This window comes from Montipora capricornis, chromosome 3, assembly GCF_036669925.1.
Source record: "Montipora capricornis isolate CH-2021 chromosome 3, ASM3666992v2, whole genome shotgun sequence".
Lineage (NCBI taxonomy): Eukaryota > Metazoa > Cnidaria > Anthozoa > Scleractinia > Acroporidae > Montipora > Montipora capricornis.
The window spans coordinates 7,427,175-7,434,674 of record NC_090885.1 but is presented as its reverse complement, the minus strand read 5'-3'; the positions used below and the strand labels follow the sequence as shown (position 1 = coordinate 7,434,674).

Here is a 7,500-nt window from a genome sequence, read left to right as displayed (position 1 = left end):
AGACTCCGGGATCTGATTCCCATGGCTACAAGCAAACTCCAACCGCAACTAACAGTGCCGAGTGTAGTGACCCAGAATATTGCGGAAAGGAAACAAAAGGCCAAGGCCCACTATGACAAACGAACATCAAAGCTGCTCAGCGAATTTGCAATCGGCGAAAGAGTCTTCGTGAAACCGAGCCCGAGGAACAGAAGCAAACCCTGGATACATGGTGAGGTGTTAACAAGCCTGCGCCAAGATCATGCACTGTAAGTACTCCGTTGGGGCTTGTTCGTCGGAATCATGCGCAAATTAGAAAAGCATCCTCCAATCCAACGCACGGCTATAGTGAACCGGTACCAATCGATACTGATGTAGCATCAGATACATCTGAGCAGGTGGACTACCCTTCAAATTCAAACAGTGGCGGAGCAGAACAGGTGGAGCAGCCCGAGTACATGAACCCTGAACATCATGCATCACCGGAAATTGTGCTGCGGAGGTCGTCTAGGAACCGGAAGCTGCCCTCCAGATTCAAAGATGTAATGAACATTAGTTGAACACTCGCATAGCTATGAGGCATCGAGACTTGAAGCACTTTGATTTACTTCATGGATTACGCTATAGCACAAACTGTTACTCTGTATCGTGCGTTTCGTGATTTTATTTATTTATTCATGTTCACTTTCTTTTTTTTTTTTTTATGAAAGGAAAGGTGTGAACATGGAACTCACAGCAAATTAGCATACGTAACTTGTTGCACGTGCATTTGCAATGTGCAGTAAATTAGCATATCTAGCTTGTTATTTGAGACTTTGACATTTCGCTATTAAAGTAATAACTTTATCGAGAGCACCACGCTATCAACAATCGTATCCATTATCAAGTGATAAATAAATACAAGTGCTAGAGTTTAAACTCTAGCACTTGTATTTATTTATCACTTGATGATGAACTTACGATGACTTCGAAACATCGTCAAAAAAAAAATCTAGTCAGTTTCATATGTTTTTCTTTCTTAGTTATAAGTTTTCTAAACAACTGCTCTCAGATATTTTACTTTTAAAGTGCTTCCTTTTGGGCTTACCAGTGCTTGTTTTTGCTTCACGAAATTGCTTCGGCCTTTTGTAAGACGTTGGCGTTCGATGGGTCACGTCAGTTTTGTCTACCTAGATGATGGTTTAGGCAGTCTCTCCGATAATTGTCTCGCTCAAGCAGCGAGTATTATTCAGCGTAAAGATCTCGGCTCTTCCGGATTTGTTGTTAATGAAGATAAGTCGTGCTGGTCGCCCAGACAAATTGGCGAGTGGCTAGGTTTCGTAATTAACACGATTTTAATGCAGTTCCAAGATCCGTACAAGAAAGTAGCGAATCTCAAAACAATATTACACTCTGCCATTCAAGACGGCTTCGTAACGTTCCGGAATTTAGCCAAGATTGCGGGATCGGTAAATTCTATCTACCTCGCAGTTGGGCCGATTGCTCAATTACTCACAAGACAAATGTACGCTGCCACTGACTCCAGGTCAGCTTGCGATTCTATATTGCCTATTTCATCGATCTATTTTGATGGTAGGGTTGCAGTTTTGGTATTTGAACATTGTCTGTTTCAATGGCTATTCAATTAGGCCACCTCCTACTTCGTCCGTTGTGATTTTTAACGATGCAAGTGATATCGCATTCGGGGGTTTATCTTCCAATCTTAGCGTTTCTTCAGTCAGCGGCATGTGGCTTGCGGATGACGAGGGCCAAAGTTCTACGTATATTACGTGTTAGCGTCCTATGCCAAGGAGTTGGAGAACAAGAAAGTGCAAGTCTTTACGGAAAATCATAATGCCGCCACAATCGTTTTAGTTGGCAGTCCCAAACCACATCTTCAAGCGTTAGCAATCGGCATTTTTCAGCTTTGCTTAGCCAAGCGCATTGTTCTCGACGCGCAATGCATTCCTCGTTCTGTTAATGAGAGAGCTGATCTTCTCAGCAGATTTGTCTACAAGGACGATTGGTCTTTGAATCCAGTAGTTTTTCAAGATATCGATGTAAAATGGGGCCCTCATACCATCGACCGGTTTGCTTCTTACTATAATGCCCAACTTCCCAGGTTTAAGTCCAAATTTACTTCGCCTGGCAGTTGGGGAGAAGTCGCGTTTGCCCCAGATCGGAGTTGTGAGATCAATTGGATTTGCCCTCCAGTATCTTTGATAGTGCGTTCTGTAAGAACTTTGACACTTGTAACGGGTTCGGGACCCTGGTCATACCCGAATGGCCGTCAGCGTCCTTCTGGCCTTTTGTGCATTCCAATCCTTTTAAATTTGAGAGCTTTGTTAAAGATGTTCTGTTCTCCCTAGGATTGACAATCTTCTCATTGCAGGTCCAGGACAAATGGAAATTGACAATTCCAAGAATTCCGTATTCAGTTCATGCCCTTCGTTCCGGATGTTAGCCTTGCTGTATTCAATTTGTATAGCCTATTTATGGCTTGTCACCATTTAGGTGTGTAGTTTGAATGTTTGTTCCGTTTAGGAGCTTTCGCCTGATAATTTTTATGTATGGAGCCTTTTGTTGCACTTTTGCCTATTTTTGGCCTTTTCACCATCTTGGCGTGAAAATTGGTTGATTTCTCCATTTAGGAGACATGGCATTTTGTGCCATTTGGTTCCTTTTTAGCGCACGTTTTGCCTATTTATGGTCTTGTCACCATTTTGGTCGGTGGGTTGCTCTATTTATCATACCTTTCGCTTTGTATTGGGTGTTTTTTTATGCACACTTGCCTAGTTACATCCATGCATCTTTGCATGTATGCTCCTATGCCACCAATATGGGGTGTGTAATCATTTTGGTTTCAGAATTAATTCGTATTTCGGCTATTTGGTCGCTTTATTCGTTCTCATTCCTCGTAATTTTGGAGTGTAGGAGTTCTATTTGTCCCCCTAATTCTACCGTTGTCAGTTTTCCCCCGTAGCTCTGAATCGTTAGGTATCAATATTAAAAAGAAACTATAATTATACCGTTGCATTACCAGAAATTCGTGACATTTCTTTCACGCGATAATTTGTGTCTGCGGTTACCCTTGAAACCAAAAGAGCATGCTCACTGGCGTCAAATTGCGAAAACAACATGGAGCAACTTGATCGGGAAGGCGGACTGAGTGAGTCGATTACAAGGCGCTTTCTCGTTTTCCTTACTTAATTTAAACCATCGACCAGGAATCCAAAGATTAAGAAGGTCAACGTAGTTAAACTCATTTCCTCTCTCGTCTTTCATTCGAACAAGCTCATGCCATTTCATCAGAATTGGATATGGGATGTATATTGACAGAGCTATTTCAGATTCTAGACTGCGCTGCTGGTTTATATAAGACAGAGAAGATTCAGCTTACAGCCTACCGCTTCCTTTTCGAAATTGAGCAAAACATCAGACATTTTTATCGGTATTCCTCTGGGCTCACTGAGGATGTGAAAAACACATAGAACAATCGAATATATTTGGAATCCGTAATTTAGCGCGATTTTTTGCATTTAGGAGTCTGCAGCGGTAGAAAAAGTAAAAATGCTAGGCTGCTAAGCTGAAATAAATATGGCAGCTTTTCTGTGCAAAGAAAGCTGTGGAAAATGGTTGTTCTCCCCTTTTTTTCACATCCTGCGGGACATTCGTGCGACCAGATGAAGGCTACATCCATTCGTGAAAAAGCGTCCTTTTCGGTGCCTATGGGCGGCATTCTGTTTTATCGTGGAACGTTTTATTTAATGTAAAACTATTTAAAAAGATCGTAATTTGAAGAAAAGTTTGAGGGGTCTGCACCGATGGAAGCATGAAAGACACGCACAGCTCAAAGCTTGGAAGTCAAGGTAAGTGAAGGTATTTTGATCAAATTAGAAGGCAAGTACCAGCGTAAATCCTTGTTATTTTGGCGCTATTTGGCGGCTCGAACAATGAACGAAATGGTAAAAAAACTTTCACTTCATAGTGTAGTTGCATATTATTTATCAGGGAAAGGTCGGCACATAGAATTTAATTTATTTGAACTGCCAAAAATTGATATGTTATTTTAGATCCCATACATTTCTTTACAACATCGGGCAGCCATGTTTTCTGTTCCATTTGATTGACATGCGGTATTCGTGACGAATTATGACTCGAATTTCTGGCAATGGTCAGCCATAGTCTTGTTGCGTTGACTGCGTTTTCTGTGCTTCAGATGTTTTGCAGGTCGGCTCCTGGCGAGAAGTACCGTCCCTGACAGATCCTGCTCTTCAGTCTTTGGTATCGGATCTTCTCGATCTTTAGTTAGAATCCAAGGCGACTTCCACCCTCCGTAAATACAACTAGACGCTCCAAGAGCGTACACTGGGTTGCCTGTGGTACGAAGGGACTGAGTTGGGTGGTATTAAATTGCAGCGTTCCGGGCAATTTTTTTCAAGTCGGGGGTCATTAAGGCCATTTAATGGGTCACCCAGAAGTTGTACCAGAAGACGCGCCCTTTGGCTCACACGTTCATTCGACGCAACAAATCCTTTTCTGAGGTTAAAAACCTGGCTTCCGGCCTATTAATCATTTGTCAGAAAGAAGAAATTCCTGTCATCTTTAGAAAAAATAGACACGCATTGCTTACGTGTGGTACTGAAGTAACACAGCGCTTTATTCCATATTGTCAACTGGGCTGCGTTTTGTCTTCCAGGAGATTTAAGTTGTCTTTGCGTAATATATAGGTTTTGGTATTGTATATTGTAGTGCCCTGGTAGAAGTCTTAGATAAATAGCCCCTTGAGAAGACATGTGGTTACTAGCAAAGTACTGAGCCCAGAAAGATTGAAGGAAATAAAAGGGAATGGAGAAACATTGGCTTCTGGGCTGACATGTTGATCATTTTCAAGTTCCCTCACAACAACACCACAAGTGTAAGCGTGCACTCTGGGTATCTGACAGCTTTGTAAACAAAAATTCACTCAAGTTACACCCTGTCTGGTGGGGTTAGTATCGGGATGGCCGACCTAAAAAATAAACCACTTTGTAACAGAAGCATAGGACCGAAAATTCTATTTTAACGCTATCAAATGCGAACAAAGCAAGATACAGATTTTGTTAGCTTGCTTTATGCAAAACAAATATTGATGCAAAAGTAAATAAATATTGATACACAGTTTTTAGGAAGAGCAGAAGGAAGTTCTCAGGACGGTCGATCTAGAATAAAATATTTTGCCATCAGGAACAAAATTTACGACATGAAAACAACATTAATTTTGAACCACAAATAAAAAAAGTTACCATCAGCGAAAAACATTTTGGGAGTGTTATTGTACTTTTGGCTGTACCGAGTAAATCGCACATCGAATTCAACGGGCGCCGTGATCAAGTTACCGCGGCATGTTTACTCGAGAAACAATGCAGCATCTGTGTCAAATGATGCCAAGATACCGGGTTTTGTTTTTGTTAGTTTTCTTTTTCTGTCAAGTGTTATAAATTTTGACAAGAAATTTGCGAATTGGACACAAAGATCACAATCGCCGAACTCTTGAGGTTGAACATTGTTTCTGCAAAGTCAAAAATTTACTCTCAAAGATGAGATTATTTATCACCAGGTAATTCCATCGTTGTGGGACTAGCAGCTACTTTATTAATCATCAGCGTCACAAATTTTTGACGATTTTGGGCCTCCTTTTGTTGAAACTCAAGCACGCTTTCAACAGACCTGTTTATTTTCGTGACTTATGCGCTACCACAAAAATTCTCCCCGTATCACATCACATGTATGCAAATTTGTTAAGCTCGAAAATTACACAACATGATAAATTTACAAAAGCTGGAAATTTCACAGAAATCTTTTCCGGCGAAATATTTTTTGAAACAAACAACATATTTGCTATAAGAGGCAAACAACCCTGTTTCATTACGTGCGTGAAGACAAGAAACTCAATCGTGTCAAATTACACTCCGTGTCAAAAACGCAACTAAATAAATTTCCCACCAGTGTTCAGCATCAAACCCTTTACTGAAAAACCCTTTACTTGAATTATCAAGCAAAAATGGGCAACAAGCTTTCTTTCAAATAATTTTTGACTAACAAGAATTAGTGAAATTTCCAATTGTTACCAGAAGACTGTGCATAATTGAGTACAAACAACAGATCACAGATCCAAGTCTCTGTCTTTGTTAAACCCATAAGTTACTAGAGAATTTTCCATTTGATTTCAGTGTTGTACAAAACACCACACTTGTACAATATTAGAACTACAGCTAACTTTGATTACGGCTCGATGGGTGACAGATTGTTGGCGAAGTCCATTACTCGTCCCTTTTAAGATTCCAGATTTTTTTTCAGCGCCTGTCTTGTTCAGTATCCAATTGACTTTCCATTATTAACACAGGAACTATTAGTTATCGTGAAAATCTTTCTCTATTCGTTAGCCATCACCCTTTCAGAGAAATCGACCGGTCTGCGAATATTTTTCAATGGGATGTCAAAAGGCCAAGTGGATGTCATGCAAAATCGGGCGATCAAGTTGCACGTGTGACCCGTTATAAATATTTTTTCACAAAATGTTCCCGAATCGTCAAAGTATCACCACAGAAGACAAGAACATCATTCTAAAAGCTTATTCTACGCAAAAAATAGGTTCTAAAGGCAATTTTGAATGTGGGAATCACGAGGCATGGTATATTTAATTAAGTTAACAGAACAGAATGACGCCAACCTCATTTTGACGCGAAAATGCTTTACTATTGCCATAAAAACTATCCAGTTAAGCTCTCATATTACAAAACATGATGATTCATAAAGGCCACCTTTTCCAGCGAAATATTTTTTGAAACAAATAACATATTTGCTATCAGAGGCAATCTTTCTTTCAAAAAATTATTGGCTGTCACATTTCATATTATTTTTACCTATAATACTGGTGGGTTTCGCCGGTTTTTTCCGGATAGACGGATTATTAGCCATGAAACTCGGAGATAATACTTTATTTACGGATCGAATGTGTATTTTTGTGCCGAAACAAAAGAATGATCAAATCAGAGAGGGTCATACTTCGGTCATAGCTAGATCGGGAAAATTAACTTGTCCTGTAGCAGTCACTGAGAGGTTAGTTAGTTTTTTTTTTTTTTTACCAGAGCCTAGGAATCCTCATTGTCCTTTGATTGGAAGCATCGTTAAGACTAAGTCAGGCGAGCATTTTCATGAAAGCATCGGTATTTCTTATTCTACGATCTTGCTAGAATTTAAGAAGCTTGTTGGTCCTTTTGTTGACGATATTTCCATTTACGGGACACATAGTATCAAACCAGGGGCAGCTTCACATCCTGCCTGTAGAGCTATCAATGAGACACTTTTAGACAAGCACGCTGGTTGGAAATGTCCTAAGACAACGAAGCGATACGTCAAGCATGTAGCTAAAGACTTGTTAAATGTGACCAAAATAATGGGCTTGTAGATTCGTTTGATTTTGCCTTGGTCGCCTTATGTCGAATAGGCATTATATTTTGTAGTGTTTTTTCGTTGTAAGGCCTCGTAGGAAAGGCCGTC

The 7,500-nt window shown here is 40.2% G+C and overlaps 1 protein-coding gene across 2 annotated transcripts in view; it reads right to left on the bottom strand.

Annotated features, from left to right (window-relative positions):
* The window catches only part of LOC138042055 (putative ankyrin repeat protein RF_0381), a 42,808-nt gene that overhangs the window by 9,630 nt on the left and 25,678 nt on the right, over nucleotides 1–7,500 (bottom strand). The window lies entirely within an intron of this gene.